The following is a 13,059-nucleotide window of genomic DNA, read 5'->3' as shown; positions in this document are numbered from 1 at the left end:
AGTGACAGATGATAAAAATAGGTATTCTTTTATTAGTGTTGTAGATATATATTGTATTTATTAATATATTCAGTGTATTTTATATTGTTTCCTTATATCGCTATGAATTATCTCATTAGATTAATTTAGAACTCTTGTGTTGCTAAGCCTCTATTGGGCTAAGTCGGCACCTTAATAGTGCACATCATTTTATATGTTTTTATTAGTTTTATTTTTAACTTTGATATTCGCCTCGATTCACCACTTCAACGTCCGGGCCTGACAACACTTGGTTTTTATCAGCGTCTAGATTTCAGCGACCTTTTATTTACTTCCGGTACCGTACCGTATGTAACTGAAACAACAGAGTTCACGTCGAATCTATCGCCGCAATGCCTGGGACTGACAACACTAAGGTTTTACCAACTCACCGTCGCAGCGTCTGGGACCGACAACGCTCAGGTTTTATCAACGTCAGGTTTTATCGACGAATCAACTTCGTTTTAAATATTTTATTTTTTATTTGTTAATTGACGAATTTCCTTGTTGGGTTTTAACGTTTGGATTTTATCACGGTACGGTAATGAACATATCGTAACCGTAACTGTCCGAATTCACGCAAACTCACCACCACAATGCCAGGGGCCTACAACGCTCGGTTTTTACCAACGTCCGGGTTTACTGACCGAATAAAAATCACTTTAAATGTTTTATTTATTTATTTGTTATTCTTTTTATATGTTAATGTGACGAATTTGTTTTTTACGTTTTTACGCTTCGATTTTACATGACGAACGTAATCGAAACTGACCAAATTCGCGTGAACTTGTCGTCTTAACGCTCGATTTTTATCCTCAAGGTTTACCAACGTCAAAACCCGTGTTTTACCGACTGAATAAACGTCGTTTTAAATATATTTTTTTTTCATAATCAACTGAACCCACATTAATACAACACTGCAACACGACAAGTAAATAAACATATCCATCCTACCCGATGTGTGATCCAACCCGGACAAACACTAAGGTCCTGTTCGTTTCAAGGATTTTGAAGGAATTATAAGGAATGGGATTTTAAATCCCATGAATTGATATGTTCGTTTCATTAAATGAAAGAACGGGAATGGAAACTAAATCTCATCAAATCCCACATTTCATAGGATTTAAAATCCCACCTATTTTATAAGGATTGTTATGGAAAATAAAGGATTATTTTATTAACCCTAATCACTAGGGGTGGCAAATGGGTTGGGTTGGGTCGAAACGGGTCATGGGTCGGAACGGGTTAGGGTCGGAATGGGTCAACTAAAAAAATGGTTGTTTTGGTTCGGTCAGAACGGATTAGGGTCAAAAGGTTCGGGTCAAAAGGGGTTTCGGGTGGTTTTTTTTTTTTTGAGGAACGAGGGCAAAAACGAAAACGTTTTAGTTTTTTTATATTTTTTGTTTTTGATTTATATTTTGAGTTATGATTTTTTTTAATTTTTTTTAAATTTTTTTGGAGCAATAAAAACCCCTCAAAAAAAATTCAAAAAAATTAATAAAAAATCATAACTCAAAATATAAATCGAAAACGAAAAATGTAAAAAAACTAAAATGTTTACTTCGTTGTCCTCGTTCTTCAAAAAAAAAACCCGAGAATAAAGAAGATTCCAATTCCAATACATATTAAACAACCAAACACATAAAAGGGATTTTCAAACATTTTATTCCATTCCAATTCCAATTCCAAATCTAATTCAAATTTCAAATCCTTTAAAAAAGTCCGTGAAACAAACGGCCTAATTCTTTGTATGCAATCCATGGTGTGAATAATGAGAGATTGAGAATCGAAATATTCCAACAATAATACTTCAAAACATGCTTGAAGTTTGAACCATCTTGAAGAAGCCAAAATCTTATTTCATTTGTCGGTGGTAAAAATACAAAAGCCTAGTCACACACACGTGTCTTGGAATAAAACTACCAACATTAAAAAGCTGCTTTAAAGCCACACTACCGCTTGAGATCACTCAGTATCACCGCCACAGGGCTCAATCGATTTCAGGCTGTGTGTTATGGTGGGGGTTTCGAAGCCCCTCCACAACGTCACGTCAGCGTCACGTGGGCACCGGGGGCATCGAAGCCCCAGAGCATAATGTCCCTCTATGGTGAGGGGCTTTGAAGCCCAACCTTTTTTCTTTTTTTTTTATAAAACAAAAAAACCAATACAAATAAAAATAAAATAAAAATAAAAATAAAAATCCTACAAATAAAAATATAACTAATGCTCGTGGTCGTCGTTTGCATATTTGACCAATATTTTTGCTCTTCTTTTTTCCATCACCGCCCGTGATACGGGATCTAGATGCGATAGATCTTTTGTGATGAGCTCAAGTTCCTTTTGTTTAGTTCGCTCCAAGTGCATCCTTTGTATTCCGCAAACATCGCCTTTCTTTCTTCGTGCACTTTCATGAGGCCCTCCTGTTTTTGTTTTTTAATGCTGGCAATCTCGGCTAGCCTCAGCTCCAAGTTTTCAAGATGCGAGCTCATGTCGGAACTCTTAAAGGATGTGGTTCTGGACAAAGATCCTCCACCTCTAGCCGCCGCCTTGGCTTTATCTCTTCATACCGGCCGTGGCAACTCATCCGGTTCGTCAAAAATTAATTCCGGATCCAACTAGTTTAGATTAAATTGACAACGACCATCGGACATGGGCTGCGACGACGATTGATTGGCAGAAGTAGACGTTGTCTTTGACCGTTTGGACGGTCGTGGTGATAATGATGTCGGGACCGTATGCCACTTTGGCGAGCTTATGCATTGTCTCCAAACATTCAACATGCTAAAATCTTCATAATAAAGAGCTTTGTATTGTTTTTAAGCAGGCCTCCAACACATCGGCATCGCTCATGCCACTTTTTCTGTTGTTCTGCACGCGGGTGTGACCGGCTGTGAAGTCGGTTATTTTTGTGCATAATGACTTCCATTTGGTGTAGACGAAAAAATTCCCCCAATACTCTCTTCGACCCGTTAAAGCAAAGAACTTTGTGCGTATTTGTACCCAAAACTTCAGCGAATGTTTGTCGTCACCTTCGATACATATAAAAGCTTAATATTAGTAAACAAAAAAATATAACATGGAAAACATATAAATATTTTTATAATATACCTTGAATCGAGTCTTCGGAAGAGTCAATCCACGCTAACGCTAACGCCATTACCTCGTCCGCTTCCCACATTTGTCGTTCGACTTTTTCGGTTGTTCGAACGTCAACCGGGTTCTTTTTTTATGACTTCTTTTTGGACGCTGGACTTGCGTTTCGGGTACTTGCGTTTCGAGGGTACTTGCGTTTCGGGTATTTGGGTTTGTGGTACTTGCGAGGACATATACGGCATTGGCGCCTGAAATAACATATCGGGGGTAAACGGTGGCATGGGTGGAGGAATCATTAGTCGTTGTTGGTTTGCATAAAAATGGCTTGTTAAGGTCGACGTTATTTGCGAGCAAACTAGCCCACCACATACAATTCGGATCCCACGGGTTTTGATTTGGGTTTCGGTGTTGAGCTTGAGCTCGTGTTCAGGTTCGAGTTAGGATTCATGATTTGGTGTGAAGAAGAATGTTGTGAAGATGGTTAAATTTAGTGTGAAGATGGTTAAATTTGGTGTGAATATGAAAGTTGTTTGAGTAAAATTGAGAAAAAGGTTTAAATTTATATAGAAATGTTAAGTTTAATTTTTTTTAAACGGCTAGAAATTGACCGTTGGGGTCCCCCCCCCCCCCACCTCCCTTCCGCGCCCCATCGTCCCCTCCACCTCTCCCCCTTCCGCGCCCCACCTAACCGCGGCCCCCGGCGGTGTTTGAAGCCCATCACTCCCCCCCTTCCGCGCCCCATAGCGTTTAGTCTCAGTGTCGAAACGTCAGTGTCTGGCAGTTCATGGTCAACTCTAATTTAAGTATTTCACTCTAAAAGAAAATTATGAAAATAGTTACTTTTGAAAAAAAAGTTATATGTTAATTACTTGATTTTAATTTAGGACTAGATATGGTATTAATGAAATTAACAGGGAGAGCTATTTTACAATAATCAATTATCATACATTAGGTATGCGATCATGCTCTAGGTTAAAAAAACAATTACGGTCAAATTGAATTCCAAAACCTAATTGCGTTTAAGGTAAAAGATATATATGTTCAAGGTTAAAAACCTAACTACCTTCAAGGTGTAAAGGAAATACGTTCAAGGTGAAAACCAATTATGCTCATGTTAAATTAATTCTATTGAAGAGTTCTGATATGTTTGTTTGAATGAATTGACGATTAACTGAATATAGATTGATGATTTCAAGATCAAATGAATGGATCAATTTCAAGCTTAAACATGTCGTTTACCTTCTGATGATTGATGCACGAATCAATCATCGTAGAAACATAAATTAATATGGATTAATTAGAGGATTAGTTCAAAGCTTGAACGATAATGATGAATTTCAATAAGGACGACAAAGTTTTCTCGCGTTCAGGGTTCACGGGGGTTTTTTTTTTCAAATCGAAGGGTGTTGGTATTCTCGTACATAATGTATGATAAGTAATTATTGTATTGAAAATTTTACCTAAACCTATAAATAACTCGAGCAATCACTAAATAAAGTGGAGTGATAATAATTACACTAGTTGAAAGACTATATGGTAAATGAGTGATTTGTATGATTCTCATGCTAGAAGTAGTTTGTATTTAGGGTCGGCCTAATCGCTCGTAGCTCGAACTCGCTTGGTGTTTGCCCCAAAATTTTAGCGGAATATAGGATGCTTAAATCTCTCGAACTTATGCTCTGATACCAACTTGTAAGGCCCCGAACCCGGTAGCCCTACTTTAACGTCGGATTTACTCATAAACACAGTTCTTACAAATCAGAGTTCATTAAAACTTTCGCGGAATATAAAAACTTTCATGAAACGTTACAACAATCCAAAACTTGCTTTAATTAAACATTCTTGTCTTTCAAAATACACGTCAATTACATTAAAACATCTTGAGTCTTCAGATGCCAGTCTCCTATTCGCCCACCATGTGCCCGCTCAAGCTAGTTGTCTCATTCTACTCACCGCGTGCATACTAAAAGTCAGCTACGCTGAGTGAGTTCTAGTTAATCGGACGCCATACAATACATACACATACATACATATCCGAAGATACATATCCATACTTAACTAGTTACCCTTCTGTTCTACATACATACTTACTACCATACATACATTCATATCTACAATCACTAACCTCAGTCTACCGAGAGTACGTTCATAGTCCGCCGTCTATACCTGTACTCAAGGTCGTGAACACGAAAAAGGTCCGCAGTCCTTCCCTATACCATCCTACATCCACAACACGTACAAGGTCCGCAGTCCTTCCCTATGTTGCAACCTAATTCATAGCACGTCCGAGGTCCACAGTCCTCCCCTATGCTACCACAACACAAATACAGCACGTATAAGGTCCACAGTCCTTTCCTATGCTGATGCCTATCTATAATACGTATAAGGTCCGCAGTCCTTAACTACGTTGTCGTCTATTATCTGTAACACGTATAAGGCCCATCGTCCCTATCTACGTTTACATCTATCATCTACATTACGTATAAGGCCCGCAGTCCTTAACTACGCCATCACCAGCCGAGTCTATGTCCGACAGAAGCTAGAGGGATTTGCCATCCTATCTTACTATGTCGAACGTAGAACTCACATACCATTCGTGTACCTGTATACACATACTTCACATATACAATAATTACATTATAGCATAAGAACACTCTAGGCGTTCTTTACATCATTCGTTTAACAACCATACCCCTTGTCGATACGTGCAATATCCGAAGATCGTTCACGCCCCGACAAGTATTCATTTGTAATGTTCATACATCTTCGATATATAATATTCGTACCTTTATTTTTAACCCGACAGTACGCGCAATATCCGAAGATCGTTCGCGTACCGACAAGCAATCATTCATATCCATCACATATATCACATATGGCATACACTTATCACTTAGGATAAATGTATTAACAACACATCGAGTATGCACACAGCCCCGAAAACATAACAAGGAATGGGGCTAGAAACTCACCTGAACTCTGCTTCTTCCTCCGATAGTTGTAAATCCCTTCTTTAACTGAGCTCAGCTGACTGTATAAGTTACACGTATCAATACTCGCCTGATTTAATCTGGTGGCCTAGTATTAGCTTACTTTTACTTATCGTTTTTAATTTATTTTCTAATCGAACTTGACTTTAGACGAAGTTAAACCTTAGGCGAACTTAGCTTTAGGCGAAGTTAAACCTTAGGCGAACTTAGCTTTAGGCGAAGTTAAACCTTAGGCGAACTTAGCTTTAGGCGAAGTTGTCATCAGGCGAACTTAGCTTTTAGGCGAAGTTGTCATCAGGCGAACTTAGCTTTGCAGGCGAAGTTCATCAGGCGAACTTAGCTTGCAGGCGAAGTTGTCGGCTGCAGTTACCGTTCGTCCTTAATCATCTTCGTTTCTTAACCAAATAACTCGATTTAGGTATCCACGGAATCGTCTGACCAGCGCCTACAAACCCCAACCATCAAATCGACCTAACATCGATGTTTAAAGGGTGCGATTTAGGCATAAAGGTTACGGGTTCTTTTATCAATCGATTAACCCATCAAATCGTAACCATTTTCAGTAAGTTTAGCTTTGTTGGATTCGTTTTTACCATACAAACACAGATCTATCATTTCTATACTAATCCAACCTACACGAACAAGTTCTCGATATAAATGTACCGTAAATGAGTCGAACTACGAACACGAGCTGGTCTTGTTGCTTTGGTTCGTCACGACGATCTAGCACCAACGAGCTCGGGTCCTCGCCTTTGGATCTTGGTTCGGGTTGTGTGTGTTTTGGAGTGTGTAGAGATTAGGATGGATAAATGGATGGAATTGAAATGATTGGGGTTTAAGGGGGTATTTATACTCCCTTAAGCCTATGGACCGAAGGCCCATATTTCCTTTTGGTCTATATCTACTCCCATCTAATTATCCTACTAAGTCTTCATATTTTGCTATTATTATTATCGTTCCACTAACTCGTTTATTTCACCCGACAAAATAATATATTAAATATTACTTTAGAAATTTCGGGATGTTACATTTAACCCTTTAAATTTTTTCATATTCTGTTAATTTTATAGTTTTAATTGCTCGCTTCAAGTTTTTCGAATACTATTTACATATTCATAAATCCCATTCTAACTTCTTTCTCATAAAAATTTACAACCTATTACACGTATGTCTAAAAACTACTAATTTGTTTATAAAATATATTATTTACAACCTTCAAACTTGTTTCTTATTGAAAATTTTAAAATGAAAAAGAAATAAATAATGCTCGAAAATCGCTTGATGTTCAATCGGAAAATGCTTAATTCGATTTTGGCTCGTTTTAATTTTCGCTCGATTCGAATTTTAGCTGTTCGGTTTGGTTCTAAACATGCCAAGCAGCAAGCAAGCTTTCGCTCGATTCAGCTTGGTTTGTTGTGAGTTGTGAACAACTATTTTTGTATTTGATCCAAACGCTTCTCACGTTAATTTTATAACCAATTTGTGTTGGATTTCGCATTTCCGAATCTTGATATATTTGATCTTAAAACGTCACACAACAAATAACATAAACTAATCAATATGTTTGGATATATCATATTTGAAGATATAAATATTTATTATTATTTATTAATAATAAATTGTGTATAATAAAGCGATTATTTGGAATTAACACTTTTTTTCATTTAATTAAATAGTTTATATCTTATCTTAATCTTAATCTTATCTTACTATCTTATCTTTCTACACTAATAAACAAAAATAAAAATGCTTAATTGTCATAACCGCATTCAATCGTAGCATAAAATTCCTTTATTATGTTCTAATAATCTCTCTTCTCCTTAATCCATGTTATCCATGGATCATGGGTGAAAAAGGGTTAACCCATGAGTTACAACAAATATTATGCACATATTAATAACCATTTACAACAATCTATATATCTATTAAAACAACATGTTTTGCCCTTTTTCTATTGGTTCATTTGATTAATTTTTATATATACAAAGCATTCTTAGAATTTCTTGATAATATAATAATTCAAAAATAAATTTGAAAATTACCAATATCATTTTGAAACTTAATTTGCATTTATGTCTATTAACCATATGTTACTTTATAATTTTGAAACCTAATTTGCATTTATGTCTATTAATCATATATTACTTTTGTAATTTTGAATAAATGAAAAGAAAGGACAACATGGATTTCTATCTATTTAACTTTAATTTTTAAATGTCCTTTAATCAACAGAAAATTTTCAAACGAATTAATCCCAACAATTAGGTTATATATTTCTTTTTGTGTGTATCTAATTTCATTAACTTAACTCAATAGAAATTATTTGCTGTCTTTTTCTTTTACTAGGTTCAAGGCATTAAATAAACAACTAAGAAAGCTACACGTCTTCTTTCCTCTCATATACAATATACACCAATGCAAACTTCTTTTATTTTATTTTGGCTTTGTTTTCATTTACATTTCTATCATGACTATCTGCTAAAAGTTCAACTTTGTATACATATATTTCCAAAAGAATGAAGATGTCTTTCAACTATAATTAGTTAATGTTCTTCAATCTAGATGGAATTTTATAAATAAACTTTATGTAAAATTCAACACTTTGTTACATAGTATATTAATTTTTTTAATTATTAGTATATGGTTAAATGCTTTCTAATATGCCAACAATCAAGCAATATCAGAGTAGATGAGGACAGAGTCAAAAATTAAAAATCTTGGTATATTATTTCAAAAATTAAGAAACTAGATAAGGAGGTTGGATTATATACATCATGTATATTTCTTTTGATATTTTTTTCTTTTCAAAATTATTCAACCACATTATGACTTACTATTTTCCCTTTCTTATTTTTTATAGTAAACTTTGCATTATAACACTAAATATTAGTTTCAAACTTTTCTTGAAACTTGATTTGTGAGTAGCGGCAATGTATATTGAATGTCATTTAAAAGTTCTTTATAAGCATTCTACTATGTAATGTAATCTTTTATAAGTCTATATCTTTCAATTTTATGTTTCTGTTTGAATGACTTGCATTTATAAAATATGTTTTCGTCCCAACAAACAAATAAAAAATATATTGTCGTTTGAAATTATATATGTTTAATTGTTTGTGATTTATATGGTTCATTATCTTGAATGTATTGCTTCCATGAGCAGGATCACTATACATTTCTTGTAAATCTTATAAAATTATTTTTATTATTATTTATTGATTTGTAAATTGTATTTTAAAGACCCAACAAGTTAGAGGGTTGACAACGAGAGATGGATACCCTCCACCTATATTTGAGGTTGAGTGTGAGTCGGTTGAGTTATAGAGGCACGAATGACCGATTTTTGGTGTTATTTCATGGTGAAGAAATCGAGTACCTAAGTTCTGATAGTGTTAGTGATGATTTCGATCCAACTTTATAGTTATCAAATTTTCTAAACTGTTTAAAAATGTCTGGAATACCTAACCATAGATTGGTTTTTAAAGTAAGTGTGCCAATAATGTTATTAAGGAATATTGATCAAAAGAATGACATATGCAACGGAACTAGACTTCAAGTTATTCATTTGGGTAGGCGTGTTATCGATGTCAAAGTAATTTCATGTACTAATATTGGTTAGCGTACTTATATTACTCGTAGTGGTCTAACGCCTTTAGATAAGAAACTTCCTTTTAAGTTGAAGAGAAGACAGATCTGATTTCAATTTGGCTTTCAATAACCATTAACAAATTTCAAAGGCAGTCTCTAGCAAGAGTTGGAATATATTTGAGAGATCCAGTTTTTACTCATGTTCTACTATATATATAGCTTTATCAAGAATGAATAGTAGATGTGACATTAAAATGCTTATTTTAGATAAGCAAGGTAAAGTTAAAAACAAAACAATAAATATGATTTTACTGAAAATATTTAATTGTCACACCCGGCCCTAAACGGCGGAAACAGCCGGGCGTGCGCGCGTGGGGATTGATAATCAAGCACGGGTCATTGCAAACATTCAAATAAATTTCCCATTTCTCATGAAATGTCTAGTACAAAATACATTACATTGTTTAGAAGAACATATAAAAACATCCAAATATGAAGAACGTTGAAGATTTCCGCGCCATATCCCCTTACACGGCGGGAACAACCACGCGTGTGGAAGGGATAGAACTAAAATCTTCCAAAAACCATTTTTATAGCTGTTCTGCGTGAAGTGCTCTACGTGTGACCCCTTGCGCTACTTAATTACCACCTGAAAGACACGTAAAAATATTTGAATCAGTATAAACTGAGTGAGTTCACAAGTTTCGGTGACTTGATAAATCGTATTGCATCATATTCTTGATAAAACCATATTGAAACATAGTTCTGATAACATCATTAAAACATATTCTTGATAATACCATCCCACGGGTTACGTGCGGACATCGATGAAAACTATGTGCTCGTCCATGCAAAGTGGCGTGGCCACTACGAGCGGATTTAATAATACCGTCCCGCGGGTTACGCGCGGACATCGTTGTTTGGAAAACTAGGCGCTCGTCCATGCAAAGTGGCGCGACCACTACGAGCGGGTTTAACAACCAGTAGTACTACCCCATGACCATACTAGGCGCTCGTCCATGCAAAGAGGTGCGACCCCTACGAGCGGGTTGATCAAACCAGTAGTCCCTACCCTTAGAGTTCCATTGATAAAGTGATCACTTTCTCGTTCTAGCGCACTCACATTGATAACCAAGATAAACACTATGAACAGATAATCGTTTGCATTGCTTGTAAATATACCATGATAAAACATAATTTAAACACGTGTCCCTCGCCCCGAAAACAGTTTAAAAGCAGTGAAAATAGGGGCTGTGAGACTCACCTGTGATTCTTGTTAAGTGATGGTTTAGAGAGATTAAACGAGATTCGGGTTTCTTGGTGTTAGCCTCGAAATTGGAAGTCTAGAATATGTTTAAATAACAAGAAATATGTGTATTAAGACCAAGTAATCGAAGAATATAAGGGCTGGTCAGAAAAGTAAATCTCAAGACTAAAGTTTCGGCTTACCTAGCGATGGAACTGGAAACGGATGCTTGGGAGATGGTTAGTGCAGAATTACAGGTTTAAGAGAGGAGTTTGGAGTGTGTTTCTTGTGGTTGTGATATTTTTATTCAAGAATTGATATTTATAAGCAAATTCAAGGGAACACAATCCCTTGATTTAGGGGATTGAGATCTTATCATATTGGGTGTAATGATGACTAGGTATGGGGTTTATTATTATTTATTTAGGGATGGGGGTGATGGTCCTAGGGAGTGGTTATGAAGATTCTGATTGATTTGACAGTACATGCAGGACTGTGGTTGGTGAGAGTAGGTGCGGCTGACAGTTGACATTTCGTGTTACAGTACTGTTCCTGGTACTGTTGTCAGTGTGCTGTCAAAAGGTAAAAATCTCTGAAACACGCAACTGGTTCTTTCTGGGCGGGGGTAATCCCCCTTTCATCTGAAGAATAGACTAAGTGTTTTGTGCGCGTAACCTTGCGCGTATAGCCTTCTGCGTGTAGGCCATTTCTTTGAACGTTGTGGGTCCGGCGGCTCCAATTGGTCTTCGCGCAAGCGTCCTTGTAACGAATCCTGCGCGTATCACTGCGCAGGCGTCCTTATAAGGAATCCTGCGGGTCCATCTGGCTCTGCTGGAACCAGCGTTCTCAGAGTTTATTAACAGGGTGAACTTTTGGATTTAAGCGAAGAGGTGGTTGGTTTCTGTGCAGACGTTCATGCGTAAAGGGTTTAGTTTTAAGGTGTCCCGCGGGGATTCTTCCCGCAGGTGTCGCACATGACTCCTTTTTATTTGATGCGGGTAGGTGCGTAACCTTCTCGTAGTCAGGGACGTTGAGTTTCATTTGTAGATTCTCCATGAGGTCTTGGTATTTCAACATAGTGATCAGTTATGTTGAAGTCAATTCCATCTTGGAGCTTCAAACAAACTAGCTCTCAATGTTCCCGCCATGCGGGGAGGTTAGTTCCCTTTTTCCGCGCGCGCATAAATGATTTGGGTCTTAATTAGGAAATTAGGATATTGTTTGAACATAGTTTTACTTATTGATCATTGAAGAGGTATGCAACCCATTAGACAGAAACGACATAAAATTAAGTTGTCATGAAAACACAACAAAAACCTGTGCGCGTGGCGCATATAAGATATGCCCGTGCTTCACAACATGGCGCGCATCGCATCCGCGCATGGCGCATATAACATATGCCCGCGCTGATCACAACATGGCGCGCATCGCATCCGCGCATGGCGCATATAACATATGCCCGCGCTGATCATAACATGGCGCGCATCGTATCCGCGCATGGCGCATATAACATATGCCCGCGCTGATCATAACATGGCGCGCATAATATTCACAATCACCTAATAATTAGGTTGATTACTTGGTTTATGGGATTGGGAAATTACCGGGTGTCACATTAATAGTTTACGAATTTGCAATTTTTAAAGTTTTAGATTATGTTTCCAAACAATGTACTATGACTTTTTTTTGTAACTTTATATTTTTAAGTAATTTGTTTACATACAAGTTTGAATTGCAAGTATATTAAACAATCCTCCCAATAAACATATAACTAAAACTTTTGTCATCTTAAATAATATTTGTTTAGTTTTCGATTTTTATATTTCCATCCGTGTCGTACACGGGTTAATAACCTAGTTTAATACATAAAATAGAATTATGCTTAACGTGTAACTTAATTTTTATTAACAAAGTCAACATTGTTTAACAATAAGGGCTCATGAATTCACTTTTAATTATGCTATTTAATTTAATTTTTTCAATTAATGTGATTATTTAATTTTGAATCTTTAATTTAATTTTCTCTAACATAATAATTCTAAATTCAAAATTCAAGATGCTTGTTTTTAGGAAACCATTTATTCCCGACTTTTTTTAATTTCATAAAAATTTATAATATAATCA

This window comes from Bidens hawaiensis, unplaced genomic scaffold (assembly GCF_021521415.1).
Source record: "Bidens hawaiensis isolate Kalapana, Puna unplaced genomic scaffold, B.hawaiensis_p1.1 tig00004525_1, whole genome shotgun sequence".
Classification (NCBI taxonomy): domain Eukaryota; kingdom Viridiplantae; phylum Streptophyta; class Magnoliopsida; order Asterales; family Asteraceae; genus Bidens; species Bidens hawaiensis.
Note: the sequence above shows the minus strand (reverse complement) of the source record.